Source organism: Oryx dammah, unplaced genomic scaffold, assembly GCF_014754425.2.
Source record: "Oryx dammah isolate SB20612 unplaced genomic scaffold, SCBI_Odam_1.1 HiC_scaffold_8, whole genome shotgun sequence".
NCBI classification, from domain to species: domain Eukaryota; kingdom Metazoa; phylum Chordata; class Mammalia; order Artiodactyla; family Bovidae; genus Oryx; species Oryx dammah.
In genome coordinates, this window is record NW_024070192.1 from 7,631,050 (window position 1) to 7,654,748 (window position 23,699).

General features: G+C 43.9%; 1 protein-coding gene, 1 non-coding gene and 1 pseudogene across 2 annotated transcripts in view; 2 read left to right on the top strand and 1 right to left on the bottom strand.

Annotated features, from left to right (window-relative positions):
- The window catches only part of RNF157 (ring finger protein 157), a 79,301-nt gene that overhangs the window by 30,644 nt on the left and 24,958 nt on the right, over positions 1–23,699 (bottom strand). The gene's annotated exons all lie outside the window — the stretch shown is intronic.
- On the top strand, positions 3,595–3,667 carry TRNAG-CCC. Its single transcript has one exon. It is a non-coding gene; the product is annotated as a tRNA-Gly (tRNA).
- LOC120866768 lies at positions 6,842–10,135 on the top strand (annotated as a pseudogene).

Below are 23,699 nucleotides of genomic sequence, written 5' to 3' on the forward strand. Positions count from 1 at the left end.
CTGAGTCGGGAAGGTTCCCTGGAGAATGGAACGGCTATCCACTCCAACATTCTTGCTTGAAGAATCCCATGGACAGAGGAGCCTGGCAGGCTACAGTCCATGGGGTCGCAAGGAGTTGGACATGAGTGAGTAACTAAACACACACGCATACAGCCTTTCTAGTATAATAAATCCATGCGTACAGTTTAGCTTTTTATCTCTCTCCCCCATCACAAAAGAAAACCATTGAAAATCTCTTTAGGAGAAACTAACCCGGTTTGTAGGCTCCTACCTACCAAAGCTTCTGCCTTAGCAGCCTTTCATTAACCCAATCAGAGTCTTATCCGCAACCCTCAGTGCTGGGTGTAAAGAGAGACTTCAAGCGGAAAAGACAACGTTCTGCTCTTTCAGGAAGCAGCATTATAAGGAAGATGATATTGCTACACAAATAACCGGGGCGTTAAGCAGGGAAAAGTCAAACTAAAGGGCAGCTATAAGGAAGTGACTGTTTCTGGCTGAGATAATATGGAACGGCTTCACAGAGAAGGTGGTATAGCACTCAGCCAGAGGAACTCTTTCAATGAGTTCCCAGAGGTTGCTGATGAAGGCTTTGTGTGAACACAAAGCAAGTTCCTCCTTGGCCTTTTATCCTGGTGTTCATCAGTTTCCTTGTACATTTTTCTTACACCAGCCAGGCGCCACCTGGTGACCAAATGTGGAATTGCCAGTTTACAGAGATCTGATACGGATATGAACGTGTGTGTACACGTGCATCCCTGAATATTCACTGGAAGGACTGATGCTGAAGCTGAGGCTCCAATACTGTGGCCACCTGATGCCAAGAGCTGACTCTTTGGAAAAGACCCTGATGCTGGGAAAGACAGGGCAGGAGGAGAAGGGGGTGACAGGGGATGAGATGGTTGGATGGCATCACCGACTCAATTGACATGAGTTTGAGCAACCTCAGGGAGATAGTGAAGGACACGGAAGCCTGGTGTGCTGCAGTTCATGGGGTCACAGAGAGTCAGACACGACTAAGCAACTGAACAACAACAACACATATGTATATATTTATACACACATATGTGTATGTGTGTATCAGCCATGTATCCTAGATTCTCTAGCCATCCTAATTTCAAATATTGTTAAACTACCCCCTACTTTTGCATATTTTTGTTGTAAAAAAAATATGGTCCCAGTGCATACGAGATTACAGAACGTCTTACTTCAGTTGTAAATTATTGGGCGATTCCCAGTAGTTTGTAAAAGGGACTATAATCCAGTCATAAAAATGAATAATTAACTTCAATAAAAAGGATTTTCAAAGGTACACAATTTGCTAACATTTGCCATTAACTTTGGGCCTGACCACATACCCACAGAGAAGCCTGGATATGGCCTGCAGGAGATCACTCAATGGCTTCTGGGTCCTTTAGACTTGTCCCCACCACTTTTAAAAAACTGCCTATTATTTTTGGCTGCCCTCGGTCTTCGTTGCAGCGCCTAGGAACGTTTTGGTGCGCGGGCTTAGTTGCCCTGTGGCATGTGGGATCTTAGTTCCCAGACCAGGGAACTTAGTTCCCAGACCTGAATCCCCTCCATTGGCAAGCGGATTCTTAACCACAGGACCACCAGGGGGGTCCCCCCGCCTCAATCACTTTTTGAAGCACTTGCTTACTTTCTGGCACAGAAAGATACTCCAGGTTCACCTTCTGTTTTTCTGTCCCCTTCCTCAAACCCATCATGTCTCCAAGGAGCCCTGGTTCCTTTCTAGAGAAGTCTATCTCAGACCATCATGTATTCACTAATCTTTTATTGATGGAACACCTGCTCTATCTCCAGTTTTCACTCTTACGAACAATCGTGCAATACACATTCCCTGAAAGGAAACTTAATAGGAAAGAAGGGAGAGGGACACAGAAGGAAAACAAATGAATACAAGCTAACGCAGTTTTTTACTTACGAAGCAAAAAGCCCCGAATGCCAAAAATCTGCTTCTGAAGAGAAAGGAAATTATTTTTAGATAAACTATGATGAAAATAGAAAAGTACTGATTGTATCCATAGCAGACACGTAACACTTGTGTCAGAGAATCAAATAATAGTTAATATGGAAATCAACATCTGGGGTCATATGAATAGCTCATTTACAGCACTCTTTTACATAAGTGCTTGCTTTTATAGATTTTAGGGCTTTTCTATTTAAATTTCAGTTCCTTTTTATTTGATGTTTGGTTATTTTCTCAGCCTTCTCTACTTCCCCTCTTCTCAGTTACACAGTGTGTCCAAAACTTTACCAGTGGATATTTTTAGACTGGTGATATTTCAGAACATTTTCTTAAGATCCGTGTTGGGGAGAACAGTTTACTCTGGTTGAAAGCTGTGAAATGAATACAAATTTCCCTATTTAACCAGCTGTAGCCTTGGGACAGGCTGTATTGTGCCTGCTGTCCACCAAAACGTCAATGAGCTATATTTACAGCAGTAAAACCCCTTTACATTAATTTTCCATCCAATCCTCATGGGGAATCAATCACTTGTGTAGAAAGACTGGTAACCACAAAGCTGACAAGATGTGAAAAGACATCCTTTCCACTCAAATTGAAGATGTGAGGGAGACACCGAGAGGGGGTCACAAGATGAACTTTACTCAAAGATGCTCTGTGTTCAGGTCTGGTTACCAAAGGAATCCATCCAAGATGGCAGTCTATTTATAATCTGTTAACTCTTCCACCAGGCCCCCTGGCAAGGGGCACACAGGACCAATGTCCTGGCTACATGATACTGCCTCTAAGGTTGACCTTTCCAAAATACTTAAGCCCTACTATGGGTATGCCCAATAACCCAGTTCTCTCCTAACAGGTGATGAAAGATTCACTGCAGAGAAAAGCACCCATCACAAAATCGCCCAGGTCTCCATTAACAACCATCACAGACCCATTTTTTCCCTCTATTATGACTTGGGTCTTGACTCACATTGCTCAGGAGTACTCAGACCAGGCAATGGGTTCTGTACACTCTGACATCAAATGCATCAAATGTGTGGTTTTGATCACAAGTGAAACCTGCTTGACTTCCGGTTCTTGACTTCTAGATAGAGAGGGTTCTGCCTGACACCAGCTAATTTTAAGGAGCATTAAAAGGGAAAAAAGGGGCTTTTAGTAAAGCAGACACTGTTATCTTTTCCCTCCAGTTAAGTTGGTAAATAATGACTGTCAGAGAAATGACTCGCTTCAGACCAGCATTCTATTATAGATGCCTGACTTTCAGATTTCATCTAGTCAGGAGACTGGTAACCTAGCCCACAAATAAGAATTTACTTTTAAGTAAGAGATTTCAAGATGTCTAATCCTGTATGTAAAGAATGTGCCCAGAAGGATAAGCACCAGCATCAGCCAAAATAGGCATTTTAAAATATACAACATATTTTTTTCCCAAAGAAGCATATGAATGTTTTTTATTTTTTAATATGAATGTTCTAATGCCACCAAGTGTTAGTTTTCCAGTCTTTTTTTTTTTTTTAACACAGAGGCATTTTCAACAGGCCAATTATTAAGGAGGCCAAGTGGACTAAAGTCTTCCCCAGTCTATATTTCAAAAACTAAAAACTGGGACTTCCCTGGTGGTCCAGTGGCTAAGACTCCGCATTCCCAATGCGGGGGGCCTGGGTTCAATACCTGGTCAGGGAACTACATCCCACACGCTGCAATGAAGACAGAAGATCCTGTGTGCTGCAACTAAGACCTGGTACAGACAAGTAAATAAATATTTAAAAACCTAAACTAAAAACTAAGTTGATGTTCAAGTTGAAAAACTCCAAGCTGCCCACCTGTGCCCCTCCTGAAGTATACTGACTATAAACTACCTATGTAAGATTCAAGATCAATTACAAGAGTTTCAAGTCTCCATCTCTCAAATTGCTAGAAGGGAAATATGCTCTGAGGTCGGCTATTGTGTACGGCCACACCACCTTGAATGCGCTTGATCACATCTGAAGTCTGCTGTGTTAGAAATCTCAGCTTTTCAGGGACTTCCCTGGTGGTCCAGCGGTTAAGACTTGGCCTTCCAATGCAGGAGGTGGGGGTTTGATCCCTTGTCAGGAAGCTATCCCACGTCTCGTGGCCAAAAAACCAAAACATGAAACAGAAGTAATACAGCAACCAATTCAAAAGACTTTAAAAAGAATGGTCCACATTTTTAAAAATCTTGAAAAGAAAAAAAGGAATCTCGGCTTCAGTAAAAGAATAATAGTATGAAATATAGGAACAGTTAAGTTTATACAGATTTCTAAGCCAATTCCCTGGTAGCTCAGTCAGTAAAGATTCTGCTTGCAATGCAGGAGTCCGGGTTCAATCCCTGGATTGGGAAGATCCTCTGGAGAAGGAAATGGCAACCCACTCCAGTACTCTTGCCTGGAGAATCCCATGGACAGAGGAGCCTGATGGGCTACAGTCCACGGGGTCGCAAGAGTCAGATGCGACTTAGTGACTAAATCACCACCAAGCCAATCAAATACAGAATTCTAAGCCCAGGTGAGGTCTGTTATCTTGGCTAAGCTACATATTTGCAGATACAGCCTCAGGCTTAGGAAGAAGGCAATTAGTGACTCAAAAACTCTAATGAGATTTTATTTTGTTTAGTCACTCATGAGATATGGAAATCCCATATAATTAGAACAAAACAGCATAAAATAAAAGCCTATAGCATATGTCTGATAGTTTTCACTTCTAAATTGTTAATATTAAGATCTGTAATTTGTAGCTAATTTAACAAGGCACCATCTGCTTCATTTTGTCTTGCTAAGCCTCTAAAAGTTTTGAGAGCTCTGATTATTCTTCAGTCACTCCTTAATAACAGTGATTAGCCAAGGCTATATGAATCAACTGAACTACTTTCTCTGGTTTATATATTAGATATATTATATTGAAGCCTGCTGCTGCTGTTAGGTCGCTTTAGTCGTGTCCGACTCTGTGTGACCCCATAGATGGCAGCCCACCAGGTTCCACCGTCCCTGGGATTCTCCAAGCAAGAATACTGGAGTGGGTTGCCATTTCCTTCTCCAATACATGAAAGTGAAAAGTGAAAGTGAAGTCTCTCAGTCGTGTCCGACTCTTAGCAACCCCATGGACTGCAGCCCACCAGGCTCCTCCGTCCATGGGCTTTTCCAGGCAAGAGTGCTGAAGTGGGGTGCCACTGCCTTCTCCGATATTGAGGCCTAAGGTCACTTAAAGTCTGTCCATAATGAAATCTAGAGCTAGAAGTATAAATCTTATATCCTAGATGGTAAATCTCAGGACAAACTACATATGTTTATAATATATCAAGTCCAGAGTCCAGCCTCAAGGCTGATTCACATCACAGGCTTCTCCCTCATCCTGTGCTCCATCCTTAACCTTTCTTTGACCTCCTACCTGAGACCTCTGTGTCTCTCCATCTGTTACCTGTCACCTCTCATTCATCCTTGTAAATTTCCACTCCTTGAACCGCATCCTTCAGCCCTTCCAATTTTCCTTCCCGTTTTCTCAGCAATCACTTCTCTCCGTCTCTTAGGCTTTTTACTGATTTCCTGCATGCTATTAAGACCCTGGGCTTCTGATCATCTTTCTGGGCTTGTCAGAGGTGATTTCAGTTCATCAAGTAAAAGAAAGTATCCTAGCATTAACCATAAGCTTTCTGAGACTAAAAATAGCCAAGTTCCATGTTTAAACATAGTGCAAGGCAAAAGTGGTGCAACAGCTAATAATTTTCCAAGAAGCAATACACAGCCATAAATCTTAGCATGGTTAGTCTGGCTCCTCGGTTTATAATTATCAGCCTAGTCAATTAATACAAAGATTCTTTAAGCACTAGTTAATAATCTTCCAAGAAAGCAGAGCCCGAGGATTAAGTGGGAAGTCAAAAGTTCAGCAAAAGGATTTAGTAACTAGCTTCTAAACAAATAAATTATGGAAAAGGGAAGATTTATAGTGGGTAAGTCTGACAGACACCCACCTTGACTAAGTGATCAAGGTTGCCATCACTGGGAGTTGCATGAACTATTATGTGCCTCTGATTTGATGTAATAAGAAGGGCACTTACCTCTGTGGTGTTCTTCCTCCAAAACCATAATTCTAATCTAATCACAAGAAAACCTCAGAAAACCCAAACTGATGGGAGATGTACAAAATATCTAACTTGTACATCTCAAAATTGTCACAGTTGTGGAAAACAAGGAAAAACAGAAATTGTAAAGACTGGACGAGATAAAGGAGACATAACAACCAAAGGTAATCTGGAACTAAAAAAAAAAAGACATTAATGGAAACACTGGTGTAGTCCTAATAAAATCTGTAGCTTTGAAAAATAGTAATGTTCGTATGCTAAGTTTTAGTTTGGATAAATGCTTCATGGTTGTATAAGATATTAGCATCAGAGAAAGCTGGGTGAAGGGTATACCAGAATTTCCTACTACCTTTGCAGTTCTTCTGTTAAGGATAAAATTATAATAATTATTATTATTATTGTTTGGGCTGTGCAGAGGGGCATGTGGGATATTAGTCCCTCAACCAGGGATTGAACCTGTATCTTCTACAGTGGAAGTACAAAGTCTTATCCACTGGACTGCCAGAGAAGTCCTTTTCCTTTTGATATAAAATTATTAAAAAAAAAAAAAATGGAAGGGAGGAAGTTAAGCAAGAGAAAGGACGAGAAGGAATGGAAAGCAGAGGACCTCACAATGGGAGGTGGGCCTGTCTTGGCTCTTGTACTAGCAGTTGTGCAATTCTACACAAACTGCTGTACCCTAAGTCTCCCCATGCTCACCAGTAAAATATGCCTGATAATAGCTGCCTTACAATTTGAGAGAGTAAAGGTTATAGTAATCAAGGTCCAGTCAGGAAAACAAACCACACCAAGCATTTTAACAGAGAATTTAATAGAAGGGCACTGGAGAATCCAAACACAAAAAAGGGACACTGAGCTGACACAGTCACCTCGGGGAGGCCGCCACCGTCCCCAGTGCTGAAGGGACCGGGGGGCGAGGTCGGGGCTATCAGATCTTAGAGGCTCCCAGAAGCTGGCACCTCTGGGTACCACGCTTTCTCCTCCTCCAGGCCTGCAGACTCATTAGCATCCCCTCTTGGCAGAGCCTGGAAGTGGAGAAACCTGGGAGAAGACTCCCCCAACATTACCCCTACTCACCTTAGAGGGTGCTTTGGGGCTGGGAGAAAACAGCTGGACTGTTAATGGTGAAATAACTGTGTTGACTGTAAATGGCACCCACTGGTACTTATTACTATCATCACTTCTATTAAGTGCCTGGGCTAACTTTTTTTTTGGCTGTACCACATGGCTGTGGGATCTCAGTTCCTCACCAGGGGAGGAAGCCCCTGCTCCCTGCGGTAGAAGCTCAGAGTCTTAACCACTGGACCGACAGGGAAGTCATCTCCCTCTCGTTCTTTAAGAAACCATTTAACAGTCTGGGTTAGCAGAGGACATGCACCTTTGGTATTAAAAGCATTTACATTTTTAATAAATGGAAACTATGGGACTACATTCTATTCTATAATTACAGCAACCTTTACCGCAAAGCCCGCTTTGTCAGAGCTGTCTTCTAAAGATAAAGCACACGTCTGATTCATTTCTGTAATAATCAGAGCTACTATTTTAGTTGAGTAAAGTAAGTGTGCCATTCAGGGATGCTATCTACATATAACCACATTATTTGACCCAGAAGTCTTTTTTATAGACTTTTGTAAAAAAAAAAAAAACAACAAAAAAAAACACTTTTCTTACAATATAAGGTCATTTTGCATCTCTTGAAAAGCTGAAAAAAATTAACCAAATTTTTCTTTGAAATGCAACACAGATACCTATAGTTTCCCGTAAGCTGGGGTGGACCCTGACAACAGGAAATAAGAGGTAAGAGTGTGTACTGAGTTTCATTATGTTTCAAAGAAATTTCGAGGAAATTCCTGCAACACAGAAGCTTTAGTTTCACTGTTGAAAACCGCAGCAGTTCTCTGTGCCCTGGTTTGTTGAGAGACATAGCCTTAAACAACAAACCAAAAGTTCATGCATTTAGCAGCACTTTCCAAGTCAGCAAAACTTATGTCATAAAGTAAAGTTTCTCAGAACTTCTGGAAGCTCAGTCTACACTTCATTTATCACTTCCCCTTTTGTGTATATGTGTCTGAGCTTCCTGCGAGATGATAAACTGGAGGGCAAAGTCTATGCTAGAGACATTTTCGTATCACCCAGAGTGATTAGACCAGCACACATAAATGATTAAAACGGGTATCTGTAGGATGAAGATATGAATAAAGTCTTCAGAGAAGCACAGTGTGTGCCCATGGTGACCACCTGGATTTTGAATATTTGCCCTAAACAGCAGGTTGGCACAATTAATACTCACAAAATACCTAAAAAACAGGCTGCCGTGTGTTTTTTATTTACTCTTAATTGAAATATAGTTGATTTACAATGTTGTGCCAATCTCTGCTGTATAGCAAAGTGATTCAGTTTTACCCATATACACATTCTTTTTTTTTTTAATTGGAGGCTAATTACTTTACAATATTGTGGTGGTTTTTGCCATACATTCACATGAATCAGCCATGGGTGTACATGTGTTCCTCATCCTGAACCCCGCTCCCACCACTTTTTTTTTTTCTTTTCTCTTTTTTTTTGGCAGCACCGCTTGGCTTGAAGGATCTCAGTTCCTGAAGCAGGGATTGAACCCAGGGCAGAGCAATAAAAGCACCAAGTCCTGACCACCAGGCAATGAAGGAATTCCTTGCCATGTGCTTTTTGTTTTTTGGTTTTGCCTGCACCATGTGGCATGTGGAATCTTAGTTTCCCAACCAAGGATCAAACCCACGTCCCCTGCACTGAAAGTAGGGAATCTTAACCATTAGATTGCTAAGGAAGTTCCTGCCACGTGCTTTTTAATATAGGCTTTATGGAACAATATTTTTTAAGTTCAACTAGGAGCTAGGATCCTCTGGTCCTGCCAGTGAGCTGTGTGCAAGCATGAAATGAAAGAATACAAGTGAAACAATTTGATAAGACACCAGGAGGGGAACCAGTTCACAAAGGAGCCGGGGCAGCAGCGTAGCGGTCAGACGCAGCCGCTGAGCGGAACTCTGAGGAAAATCTTTCGCCGGGTGCACACGCCGCCTCCGCCTCCGCCGCAGCAGCATGGGGAAGGGTGACCCCAATAAGCCGCGGGGCAAGATGTCTTCATATGCCTTCTTCGTGCAGACCTGCCTCAAGGAGCACAAGAAGAAGCACCCCGACTCCTCAGTCAATTTTGCAGTTTTCAAGAAATGTTCCAAGAGACGGAAGACCACGTCGGCCAAGGAAAAGTCCAAGTTCGGAGATATGGTAAAAAGTGACAAAGCTCGCTGCGACAGGGAGATGAAAAATTATGTTCCTCCTAAAGGTGACAAGAAGGGAAAGAAAAAAGATCCCAACGCTCCGAAAAGGCCTCCATCTGCCTTCTTCCTGTTTTGCTCGGAACATGGCCCAAAGATCAAAAGCGAACACCCTGGCTTATCCATTGGGGATACTGCAAAAAAAAAATTGAGTGAAACGTGGTCTGAGCAGTCAGCCAAAGATGAACAGCTGTATGAACAGAAAGCAGCTAAGCTAAAGGAGAAATACGAAAAGGATATTGCTGCATACCATGCCACGGGCAAGAGTGAAGGGGTGGGGGAAGGGCCCTGGCAGGCCGACAGGCTCCAAGAAGAAGAATGAGCCAGAAAATGAGGAAGAAGATGAAGAATAAATGGCTATCTTGTAATGATGTGTGTGGAGGGTGCGTGTGTGCTCAGGCAATTGTTTTGCTAAGAATGTGAATTCAAGTGCAGCTCAATATTAGCTTCAGTATAAAAACTGTACAGATTTTTGTATAGTTGATAAGATTCTTTGTAGAGAAAATACTTTTTAAAAAATGCAAGTTGTGGCTTTTTGAGGGGCTACTACATATAGGTAGAGTTTCAAGCTTCTGATGTTAAATGTTTCTAAATATTTAATGGTTTCTTTAATTTCTTGACTTGTGTATGGTAGCACAGCAAACTCACAGAAATTAGCATCAATAGCAACTTTTGGGTTTTCTAGAATGAGAATGTTGTGTTTTGTTTTTTTAAAAAAATTTTTGTAATAAAATTATATATATTTAAAAAAAAAAAAGACACCAGGAGGGAAGATCCAAGTTCTTGCTTCTATTCTCGGGTGAGTTAATTTAAAATCTGTGGCATCAGTTTCCTTATCTGTAAAATGGGATTTACAGCCCTTGTCTATCAGGTGGGTTAAGTAGCAAGAAGATAATGAAAGTTGCTCAGTGGTGCCTATTTGTGACCCCACAGACTATACAGTCCATGGAATTCTCCAGGCCAGAATACTGGATTAAGAGCAAACAGAAAATGTTCTAAAAATCACACCGTGCTATGAAAATATAGGTTATCACTGTGGTGCTGGAGAAGACTCTTGCGAGTCCCTTGGACTGCAAGGAGATCCAACCAGTCCGTTCTAAAGGAGACCAGTCCTGGGTGTTCACTGGAAGGACTGATGCTGAGGCTGAAACTCCAATACTTTGGCCAACTCATGCGAAGAGTTGACTCATTGGAAAAGACCCTGATGCTGGGAGGGATTGGGGGCAGGAGGAGAAGGGGACGACAGAGGATGAGATGGCTGGATGGCATCACCAACTCGATGCACATGAGTTTGGGTGAACTCTGGGAGTTGGTGATGGACAGGGAGGCCTGGCGTGCTGAGATTCATGGGGTCACAAAGAGTTGGACACAACTGAGCGACTGAATTGAACTGAACTGATCATTAGTGATGATTATTTGTGACAATATTATTTTCTTAAAAAAAAAATTCTACCTGTAATGCCATTTTGAATTTTTGGAAAAAAGAATGCACAAATTAGCAGTTAGATAAGTATTTCTTATCCATGAATCCCAAAACACTTGGAGTAAATACAATTTAGGACACATCTCACTTTTACCTGGGAGAATGACTGCAAATCTTCCACACAGTCTATTGGAACTGAACCTCCTGGGAACAGCACCCACCCTCCCCGTGGAGGCATAAAAATTCTTACCACAGTGACTGGAAGGCTCTCTGAGATCCTCAGTTTATGATTAGAAGGACACGGGAGACACAGTCTAAGGTAAAATGAGAGCTGAGCAAGCTTGCCTCTTGTCTGCTGTGACCTTGGTGGTCTAGTGCACAAGTGTGACCTCTGCACTGGATTCAAAGCAACCACGAACCAGTGAAGAACACAAAGCTCAGGTCTGAGACAGTCCGCTTGCATTCTGCAGGGAGACCCAGGCACCCGCTGGTGGGGAGCTGGGACCAACCCTTCTGGCTGACAGCTGCTGATGGAGCAGCAGAGCTGACCTGTCCCTGCTCCCACCATCGCATGCACACAGCATGTGGGGGACACGCTGACCACCTCTCCTTGTTACACATCCACAAGCAGGGGCTCCCCGGACCACGTGGAGGCCAGGCTGCAGAGGCCACTGGTATGTCTGTGAACTCCTCCTCCTTTTTAAGACATTTCTGTTTTTCCTTAAAGTCAGGTTTCTCAGAGAATATATCAGAGGATCTGACAGTCCCGGAGAACTGGGGACCCGGGGACATGGGGTACAGCTGAGGCGAGGGAGCTCTGTGAAAACTGATAGCTAAAGCAAAGGGCTTCGAAAGGAAGCTTGCTGAGACCATTCAGCCCCTTCCCCGAGGATTTCCCAGAACCCGGCCACCAGGCTCGCTCCCCTCTCCACCCCTGCCGCCCTCAGGCTGGACGTCAGTGGATTCTTTACTGCAGAAACTGGATATGGCCACCTGATTTGCAGCGCAGTGAGAAAGGGATGGACAGCCTTTTCCACAGTCCAGTGTTGGGTCAATTTAAACCAAAAAAAAAAAGGAAAAGAAGCTTGCTCCTGGGACTTCCCTGGTGGTCCAGTGGCTGACTCTGAGCTCCCAAGCTCCCAGTGCAGGGGGCCCGGGTTTGATCCCTGGTCAGGGAACTATGCTGCAAATAAGATCCTGCTTGCCACAACTAAGACCAGAGTAGCCAAATAAATAAGTATGAAAAAAAAAATCCCAAAAAAGAACCTTGGCCCCTACTTCACAGCACACCCCCAGTCAATTCCAGATGGATGACAAGCCTAAATGTGAAAGGTAAAACAAAGTTGTTAGAGGAAAACCAAAACATCTTCCTGATTTTGGTATTTGAAACATTTCTTAAATAGGATACAAAAAAAGTGCCACCATATAAGAAAAAAAATAGATAAACTGGACTATATTAACATTTAGAACTTCTGTTCAACTAAAGATACCATGAAAAGAATGAAAAAGGCATTGAACTTCAAAGCTGCTAAGAGACTAGGTCTTAAACGTTTTCTCACCACAGAAGAGAAAAACGGCATGCCCTGAGGTGGGTATTAGCAATCACGTTTGGTGGTAATCATATTGCAATATACAAATGTGTCAACAGGTTGTACACCTCACACTAACACAATAGTTACCTGTCAATTATGTCTCAATAAAGTGTATTTGTTTATTTTATTTTTGGCTGCATGGCTTGTGGGATCTCGGTTCCCTGACCAGGGATTGAATCTGGGCCACAGCAGTGAAAGCACCGAATCCTAACCACCAGGCTACCAGGAAACTCTCAAATAATTTTTTAAAAGAGAGAGTGAAAAGCAAGCAGAGACTAGGAGAAGATATTTGCAATGTATTTATCTGAGCAAAGACTCATGCCGCCCTGTTATTTCCTTACTAAGGAAGAAAAAGCAGCTGAGCTAAGAGAAAAGGTTTGAACTGACACTTTTCCAAGGATGGATCCAAATGGCCACTAAACATATGTAAAGGTGTTCAGCCTCACTGGGACTTCCCTGGGGTTCAGCGGTTAAGACTTCGTCTCCCAGTGATGGGGCTATGGGCTGGATCCCTGGTCAGGGGACTAAGGTTCCACATGCTTCATGGCCAAAAAAATAAAAATAAAGCAGAAGCAATATTGTAACAAATTCAAGAAAAGACTTTAAAAATGGTTCACTTCAAAAAAAAAAGGTACTTAACCTCCTGTGTCATCCAGAAAATGGAAATTAATTGTGCATTCCCATCAGAATAGCCCAGATGAAAAAAATGGAAAACAACTAGGTGCCAGAGACCCCAAACACTCCTGGTAGGAGTAAAACTGGAAAAGTTGCTTTGGAAAACTGTCTGGCAGTCTTCTACAGCATGCTGGGTGCCCCAGCAATGCCAACCATGAGCATACACCTAACAAATATGCACGCGTATGCTGAACAAAGGCTTCCCTGCTGGCTCAGATGGTAAAGAATCTGCCTGCAATGCTGGAGACCTGAGTTCAATCCCTGGGTTGGGCAGATCGCCTGGAGAAGGGAATGCCCACCTACTCTAGTATTCTTGCCTGGAGAATCCCAGGGACAGAGGAGCCTGGCAGGCTAGAGTCCATGGGGTAGCAAAAGAGTCGATATGACTGAGCAACTAACACTTTCACTTTCATGCTGAACAAAATTCATACAACAGAAGGTTCACAGCAGCAGGGCAGGGGGTACAAAAGGCCAGCCCCCTGTCCTCGAGATGGGGGTACTCTGTGGTGCAAACTGCACTCCAGAGTTTTTCCGAGGGACCAGGCTGGAGCAAGTCTCTGCCCAGACCACATTGTTGCTAATTTTGCTCCCCTGCACCATCTGGCTTCCGTTTTACCTCATCTCTAAAGAGCATTCCTTCAATAAACAGTTTTCATAAAGATCTCCAATGCAGGTTTGCTTCCAGAGAGTCTGCCTTAGAACAGGTGGCATCAGAGGTTACCTACGGAAGTGGACTCGGCAGGTGGAATTCTGGGGGTGGTGGGTCGTTCACCTGCCAGATGGTGACGTGAACCCATCAGTGGGGTGAAGGTCCCTGGGGTGCTATGACCTGTGGCAGGGGTGGGGGGCGCACACTGACCAGTTTCACGTCTCTGGTACAGGAGGTGCAGAAGAAACAGCCACAAGAAGGACCGTGGGACTGGGTGGCTGTTATTAAAAATCGTCCATCCAATGAAAATGGAAAAAGACAATCTCAGATATGACGACGTGAAGCCAAGTATGACAATCGGCCTAAAAGCACTCACCCCCCGCAGGCACAGTACCTGATATTAAGGAGTGGCAGAACCAAGAAGAAGGACTTCCCTGGTGGTCCAGTGATTAAGAGTCTGCCTGCCAATGCAGGGGACACGGGTTCGATCCCTGGTCCAGGAAGTTGCCCTGGAGCACTAAGCTCCACAAGAGAAGCCACTGCAATGAGAAGGCCAAGCACTGCACCTACAGAGTAGCCCCCGCTCCCTGCAACGAGAGAAAGCCTGCACAGCAACGCAGACCCAGCACAGCCAGGTAAAAAAAACTAAGAAGAAGGGTGAACTCAGTCCAGGCAAGTCTATTACATCAAAGTCAAGGCCCTCATGGAAAGGCATGAACTCTAAGGCTTGAGATGGGGCTGTGTGTCCTGCTTGGTCACTCAGTCGTGTCTGACTCTTTGCGACACCATGGACTGTAGCCCGCCAGGTTCCTCTGTTCATGGAATTTTCCAGGCAAGAGTACTGGGGTGGGTTACCATTTCCTTCTCCTTGCATTCCCTGCATTGGGAGGCAGGTTCTTTTACCACTGAGTCACCTGGGAAGCCTCAGGATGGGGGTGTCTGTGTCTATTTACTTGAGAACCTCAAACCCCAGACTACCTGGGCCCACAGAGCGGCTGACTCCCTCTCCTTGGAAAACAGAGGAATCCCCCTTGCTTGAAGACTACAGTGGCAGTCTCAAACAAGACAAGCCTCTTACAAAACAGTGCCTGCCCTACTCAGGACTGCCCCCACTTCCCTCCTGGCCATTAGACCATAATGAGGGTGAAATCTCAGCATCACCCAATGGGGTTGCTGGGATCATCATTCCAAACACCCCAGGGGACCGGGCTAACACGCACACAGGCAGGAACTGAAAGGATGCGTGGGTCCTGGGGGTATCAGTCAGGGGTGCGGAATATAAAGCAGGATGGGGAAGAGCCGCTGAGGACATCCTCCCATAAACACCCTGGCAAATGTCAGGGTCTCATGTACTGGGTGGGGGGGCCTCTTAGGAGCCCGGAAGAGCAATAGTGAAGTGAAAGTGAAGGTCACTCAGTCATGTCCGACTCTTTGCGACCCCATGGACTACAGCCCGCCAGGCTCCTTTGTCCATGGAATCCTCCAGGCCAAAATACTGGCGTGGGTAGCCGTTCCCTTCTCCAGGGGATCTTCCCAACCCAGGGATTGAACCCAGGTCTCCTGCATTGCAGGCAGATTCTTTTCCCTCCGAGCCACCAGGGAAGCCTGGAAGAGCAATGGACCACACTAAATGATTCCAAAACTGGCACAGCAGTCTTTGGAAAAACAGACCTTGAGGTCACTGGGACCTCAGAGTGAACCTGACGATGTGGCTCAGGGCCCCCAGCCACTCTCCTGCCCCGTCATACCAGTGGAACCCTTTCCCACCCCACCATCCGTCCCCTACAGAAACCCATCTCCATAGAACAGAGGTCTCAGGGTGGAAAGCCAGCACAGAAGTCACATTAAAAATCCCTTCTTAGTGCCAAGTACTATAGCAAACACTTGGACTCAACCGACTAACTTTCAAAGCTGTCTTTTTTATGTTATAATTTATTTTCCAAAGGTGGAGCTAACATTACACAATACCATTAAGTCTCTTTATTTTAGGCTTTTATTTACCTAAAACATAATCTATCCTATACCGCATGTAAAAGTAACCAGCATGGGACCTAGAGGAGCTAGCATACTAGAAAGGGTCTGCCACATACAGCAGGAAAAGCCATGAGCTGGCTGTGTCCTTTGAGAGGGCCGGGGACACACAGTCTGAGCACCAAAGCCTAGACACTACACTGATTGTGCCTCACAGATCAGGCCCTCTTCTTCTTCTTTAGATTTATTTTAGTTTTGGCCGTGCTGGGTCTTCACTGCTGCTTGGGCTTTTTCTCTAATTGCGGTGCACGGGCTTCTCATTGCGGTAGCTTCTCTTGTAGTGACGCGCGGGCTCTAGGGTGTAAGGGCTTTAGTAACTGCTACACGAGGGCTCAGTAGTTGTGGCTCTCCGGCTCCAGGGCACAAGCTCAGTAGGGGCACAGGGGCTGACTTGCTCCACGGCATGTGGGATCTTCCCAGACCAGGGATCAAATCCGTGTCTCCTGCACTGGCAGGCAGATTCGTTACACTGAGCCACCAGGGAAGCCCCTTCTTCTTCTTCTTCTTCTTTTTTTCTTTTAAATATTTACGTATTTATTTATTTGGCTGCACCAGGTCTCAGTTGCAGCGTGCAAATTCTTAGTTGTGGCCTGTGGGATCTAGTTCCCTGACCAGGGATCGAACTCAGGCCCCTCTGCACTGGGAGTACAGAGTCTTAGCCACTGGCCCACCAGGGAAGCCCCTAAACACTGTTCCTGTTCCTTCTTCATCTGCAGCAACGTTTCTTCTCTAGGGAATTTTCTTTTTTCCTTTTTCTCATAATTTCAGGTTACCTTGCCACTCCTTTCTACACCTTTAATTCCATAAGACTATACATTGGATCCAACATACCAGACAGGATCACAGTCTCTGTCTTGAATCTTTCAGCAATGCACTAGATCTAATATGTGCAATGTCCGATTTCACTGACCTCAGCCAGTGCAGCACCTTTATGTGAAGAAAGGGGTACACTGAGTGAGTGGTTTTTGCATCAAAAAACGAAGACATCTAGGTAGTAGTTTCCAACTAACTTCCCCAAGGTACTTATTAACTACCATGGGAAAGATGGTAATGCTTCTGTGGAGAAATCCATGGTGAATTGTATCTCAATAAAGCTGTGACCAGGGTCCAGCACAGGACGGACTGCTAAGGTGCTGGCAATGCTTCATTTCTTGATCTGGGTGCTGAGTCCAAGGGTGTTTGTTTATAGTTTCTTTAACAGTAGATATGGTTTATACACTTCCATACAAATATTTCACAACTCCCAATACAAAAGTTAAAAGAAAAAAAAATAGAAAGTAAATTAAAAGCAGATGGTTTTTGTTTCCAGAAAAGAAAGTTTAAAAAAAAAAAAAGAGCAGGTGCCAGGAACAGTCATTATCAGCTGACCTGACATCTTTGGGACACCCCTCCTCATCACTGGGACCTCACAGTGAACCCAATGGTGTGGCTCAGGGCCCCCTGCCACTCTCCTGCCCCGTCACACCAGTGGAACCCTTTTTCATCCCACGATCTGTCACCTACAGAAACTCACCTCCATAAAACAGAGATCTCAGGGTGGAAAACCAGGACAGAAGTCACATTAAAAATCCATTCTTAGTGCCAAGTACTATAGCAAACGCTTGGACTCAACCAACTAGCTTTCAAAGCTGTCTTTTTTATGTTATAATTTATTTTCCAAAGGTGGAGCTAACATTACACGTACTCTTACTTTTTTATGCTTTTATTTACCTAAAACATAATCTGTCCTACACTGCATGTAAAAGTACCCAGCATGGGACCTCCCTGGGGGTCCAGTGGTTAAGAATTCACCTTTCAAAGCAGGGGGCACAGGTTTGATCCCTGAGTGGGGAGCAACTAGGCCCACAGGCCACAGCTACTGAGCCTGAGTGCCACAACTAGAGAGTTTGTGCACAGCAATGCAAGATCCTGTATGATGTAATGAAGATCCTATGTGTCTCAACTAAGACCCAATACCATCAAATAAATAATACATTTTTAAATAAAAGTACCAGTTTTTTAATGTTATCTCTGGAATCAAGAGACAGTTGAAGCTAACTCTTGAATAAAACCTACAATTTGGTTATAGTCCCTCAGTATTTGGAAATACGATAGGATGGTATCTGCACAGTGCAAAATAGTCTTTGTTTACATATTCAATATTTATTCACTAAGTGGTAGGATTACAGCCATGAAATTAAAAGACGCTTACTCCTTGGAAGGAAAGTTATGACCAACCTAGACAGCATATTAATTAGAGGAGACATTATTTTGCCAACAAAGGTCCGTCTAATCAAGGTTATGGTTTTTCCAGTAGTCATGTATGGATGTGAGAGTTGGACTGTGAAGAAGGCTGAGCGCCGAAGAATTGATGCTTTTGAACTGTGGTGTTGGAGAAGACTCTTGAGAGTCCCTTGGACTGCAAGGAGATCCAACCAGTCCATTCTGAAGGAGATCAGCCCTGGGATTTCTTTGGAAGGAATAATGCTAAAGCTGAAACTCCAGTACTTTGGCCACCTCATGTGAAGAGTTGACTCATTGGAAAAGACCCTGATGCTGGGAGGGATTGGGGGCAGGAGGAAAAGGGGATGACAGAGGAAGAGATGGCTGGATGGCATCACCAACTCGATGCACATGAGTTTGGGTGGACTCCTGGAGTTGATGATGGACAGGGAGGCCTGGCGTGCTGCAATTCATGGGGTCGCAGAGAGTCGGACACGACTGAGTGACTGAACTGAAGTGGTAGGAAGCAACTTTCCCTAAAAGAATGCATTTAAAATGATTCCTTCATCTTTATTAAGAATTACAAAGTAACAGAATAGATCACTCAGATGGTAAAGAATCTGCCTGCAATGCAGGAGACCTGGGTTCAATCCCTAGGTTGGGAAAATCCCCCGGAGAAAGGAAAGGCTACCCACTCCAGTATTCTTGCCTGGGAAATCTCGTGGACAGAGACTGGCAGGCCATACAGTCCATGGCATTGCAAAGAGTCCAACAGGACCGAGCGACTAGCACACATCTTAACCCAAAGCCAAGGGGTAATGACGAAAAACAAGTTACATTTCAATACTGAAGACATACAATAATTTTATTTACATAATTTCTAAAAGTGAATGGTCCTCTTCCCTAGGCCAGTACTGGCATGGGTGCCTTAAAAATGGAATGTAACACTCATGTTCTTAGCAGTATTATTCACAACAGCCAAGAGGAGGAAGCAACCCAAGTGTCTATTGACAGATGAAAGGATAAACAAAGTGTGGTCTATCTATATACTAGAATATTGCTCAGCCTTAAAAAGGAAGGAGATTCTGGGACTGCCAGAATTCTGGTAGCCTGGTAGCTAAGACTCCAAGCTCCCAAAAAATGGGGCCTGGGTTCGATCCCTAGTCAGGGAACTAGATCTCACATGCTGCAACTAAGAGCTTGCAAGACAAGACTCCCACATGTCTCAACTAAAATTTCCTTAATACCACAACTAACACCTGATACAGCCATTGAATACTTTAAAAAAAAAAAAAAAAGAAGGAAATTCTGATATAGGCTACAACATGGATGAGTCTTGAAAACATTATGCTCAATGAAATAAACAGGTCACAAAAAGACAAATACTGTAAGACTTCATGATACAGACTTCTCTAGAAGTCAAATTCTTAGAACGGTTGCCAGGGGCTGAAAGGAGAGGAAAGCAGCGAGTTCATATTTAATGGGGGCAGAGCTTCAGTTCTGCAAGATGAAAAGAGTTCTGGAGCTTGGGTGTAAAACAATGTGAATATACTGACATTGGTTACTTAAAATTGCTAAGATGATACCTTCTATGTTATGCATATTTTGTCAGTTTTAAAAAATGAAAGTAAGATTGAGAAGATAACATATTGAACTGAGCAGGGTAGTCACCTCCGGGGAGAGTCCAGGAGTAGGGAGACAGGTATTATAAAAGTGCTGTTTTAAAAAAACCCTTACATAAAGGTCTGTAAAGCCCTATTCGCATTTTAAAAGTATGAATATTCATAGTTTAGCTTTTTTAGAGTCTGGATTTTCTTGGACTCTCAGGTTGTTAAAAACAGGACCCAGTCACACTGAACCTGACATTTCTAAAGGTGAATCACTGCACCCTGACACCCAGAGGCTGAAGCTCCCAGCTCTACTCCTCCCCACGCTGATTCTGATGTCTTTGTCTTTCTCTACAAGCCCGCAACCACTTCTTAGTACATCCCGACCTGGTGCTTGGTGGTAAAGAATGGACCTGCAGAGCAGGAGATCTGGGAGATGCAGGTTCGAGCCCTGGGTCAGGAAGATCCCCTGGAGGAGAAAATGGCAACCCATTCCAGTATTCTTGCCTGAGAAATCCCATAGACAGAGGAGCCTGGTGGACTACAGTCCGTGGGGTCACAAAAAGTCAGACCCGACTGACTGAGCATACAACCCCACTCAGCAGACCACTTCCTGCAGTTCACTAAAAAAATCTATTATTCTATGAATGTCCTTCATTTTTCTACTTATATATATATTCTCCTAGGCCTATTTCCTTCCTATGCTCAATGGTAATCCTTTTTCTATTTTTAGAGAAAATGTAAATGCTTTCAATTAAAAAATAAAAACATATCCACTGGGGAAAATTCAAACAACACAGAAGGATATGAAGAAAGTACCTCCTGTCACTGATGTAGCCCCAAGAGTTACCCCTGTCTCAGGTTCAAATGCTGTGTGCTCATGTATTTTTATGCACCTGTAAATATCAACATAAATGTATGCACAAATATTTTACACACTGTTACTAATACTTTTATCAGAAATGAAACCAGACTCTACCTTATATATAGCAACTTGCTTTTCTTGGTAAATATGTGGTCATGGATATATTTTCATCTCAGTAAATACAGCTCTACCTTATTTTTGGCTGAGTACTAGTTCACAGTATAGACACGCTATAATGTATCTGATGATTCCTGCCTAATGTGTGGAAAACTCACACGTATCTGGTGTCAAAGTGAGTCAGGGCTGCAGGAGAATGCTGAGCGCAGAGGAGACACACAGAAGTATGTTCTTCCTCTACATGGACATTTGGAGACGACAAGTAGCTGGGCCATAGATGGAAATTAAATACATACTGCAAACTGAATGTCCAAAAAAATGAAAAACAGCTGTGGTACCATTACAAAGGAAGGAAGAGGGAAAGAAGATGGACAAAAGGCAAAGTCCAATTTAATACAAACACACGCCCACACACTCCTTCCATGGACTTTACATTGTGTCATGAACTCATGGCAGCACTGACTCAGTGGACATGAGTTTGAGCAAACTCCAGGAGATAGTGAAGAACAGGGAGGCTTGACATGCTCAATTCATGGGGTTGCAAACAGTCAGACAGGACTTATCAACTGAACAACAACAACAATGGACTCAATTATGCCCCCTCCCCCATTAATACACTGAAGCCCAACTTCCAAAGTGACTATATTTGGAGATGGGGCTTTCGAAAGGTAACTAGGTTAGATAGGGTTTCCTTCAGAGAAGGCGATGGCAACCCACTCCAGTACTCTTGCCTGGAAAATCTCATGGGCAGAGGAGCCTGGTGGGCTGTAGTCCATGGGGTTGCTAAGAGTCGGACGCGACTGAGCGACTTCCCTTTCACTTTTCATTTTCATGCATTGGAGAAGGAAATGGCAGCCCACTCCAGTATTCTAGCCTGGGAAATCCCATGGACAGAAGAGCCTGGGGGTCTACAGTCCCACTCCAGTATTCTTGCCTGGGAAATCCCATGGACAGAGGAGCCTGGGAGGGCTACAGTCCAAAGGGTCACAAAGAGTTGGACACACTTAGTGACTAAACAACAACATATGGTTAGATAAAGTCATAAGGGTAGGCCCTTCAAGATGAGAACAGAAACAGAGCTATATCGTTCTCTCTCTTTTTCCTTTTTGGCTGCACTGAGAGGCTTGCAGAATCTCAATTCCCCAACCAGGGACTGAAACCCAACCTTTGCCAGTGAAAGCCCAGAATCCTAACCACTAGGGAACTCCCAGGCTCTTTCTGCCGTGTGAAGACCCAGTAGAAGGCAGTCATGGCAAGTAACGAAGAGGGCCTTCACTGGCAGCCTGGTCTGCTGGCACCTTGATCCTGGACTTCTCAGCCTCCAGAACCATGAAAAATGAGTATCTGTTGTTTAAGCCACCCAGCCTATGGTATTTTGTTACGGCAGCCTGTGCAGATAAATAGAGGCTCTAAGGCCGTAGATATCACTGTACCTGTGACCAACCTGCCTGGTTACACTGGGGCCTGGGCACAAACCAGCCTTCAGAAAAAACACCTGCAGGGCGCCCTGTTTAAGCGGCAGCTGCCCCCGGGGGCTCTACTCCTCCGTGTCCCCTGCCTTGACTTCTCCCCTTTCCTCAACTCTAACTGCCCAGAACTCTTGGATCTTTTTTTTTTTTTTTTTAATGTCGATATCCTAGTTCAGGCACTTTTCATTCTTAACTAACATGAACTATGACTTCTGGGCCATTTTCACCTTCTGAGGTGGCCCACACTCTTATCTATGGAGTGTGTTTCTCTCTAGATAAACGCACTTTTTATCTGAAAAGTAAGGTAAACTACGACTTCCTAACTGGTCTCTTCTTCTCTTTCTGATTCACTCTACACTCTGAGTTGATTTAAAGAATTAACTTTCTAAAATGGAAATCAAAGCACTATAGTTGTCACTGTTCAAATTCTTAAAATATTCCAGCAAGACAGATATTTTTTTAAATGCCTCTGGAGTCAAGATCTCTCTCGATAACTGACAATCCTAAGGTCACTAAACCTACAAATGATTTAGAGTTTTAGCAGTAATTTACCTCAATAAAATAAGATCTAGGACTTCCCTGGTGCTGCAGTGGATAGGAATCCACCTGCCAATGCAGGGGACATGGGTTCAGTCCCTAGTCAGGAAGGACTCCACATGCCATGGAGCATACTAAGCCTGTGTGCCACAACTATTGCAGCCCGAGCTCTAGAGCCTGGGAGCCACAATTACAGGCCTTGTGTGCTTAGATCTCCACCATAAGAGAGGCCTCCACAATGAGAAACCCATGCACCACAAGGAAGAGTAGCTCCCTGCTTGCCGCAATTAGAGAAAGCGCAAGCAAAGCGAACGAAGATCCAGGGCAGGCATAAAAAACGAAAAGAAAAAACGCTCTTAAAGAAAAAAAAGATCTAATGCAATAAAGGACCAAAAATCCAGCATCAGTTCTTCTGCCACCTAGGGAAGGGGAGGGTGGCCTCAACTGTGATGTACAAACACCACCATCCCATCTCCTCTATACGGACACCAGGGCAGAAGGACCTGTAGAAACCCTGTTCACTACTTAAGATGGTTCCTTAACAACCAGTGAGGGGATCTGTCTGGTGGTCCAGTGGTTAAGACTCTGCGCTTCCAATGCAAGGGGCATGAGTTCGATCCCTAGTCTGGGAACTATGATCCCCCCTGCTACGTGGCTTGGCCAAGAAAATTAAAAAATGAAATAAAATAAGAAAATACTCACAATTAACTTAAAAAAAAAAAAAGTGAGTATGTGCTCCACCCAGAACTGTAATTGCAGAAATAACCAACCTGAAAGGCTAGCAAGTGCAGCTAACATTATTGCACACTTCTCTTTCTCCAGCAATTCCAACGCATTTTTCAAGCATGACATTCCTACAAAGTCAGAACAGCCTCCCCGTTACAAGTGGGTAAGTTGAGAGCCTGAGTGATGTATGGGTTGCAATCTTCACTGCCAGGGTTGCAATATATATGTAAAATTTGCAATCTTGATTCCAACCTCTCTTCAACCATCCTTCCCTATACACACACACTCTGGTTCTTTAAATCTGACCTGAAGACTTGATAATATATCTGACTTTGACGGATGGATTATCCTAAGCGGGAGATGAGCTTCCATAAAAACTACAGGCCGAGCCATAGCTGAATGGTACTCATCTGAG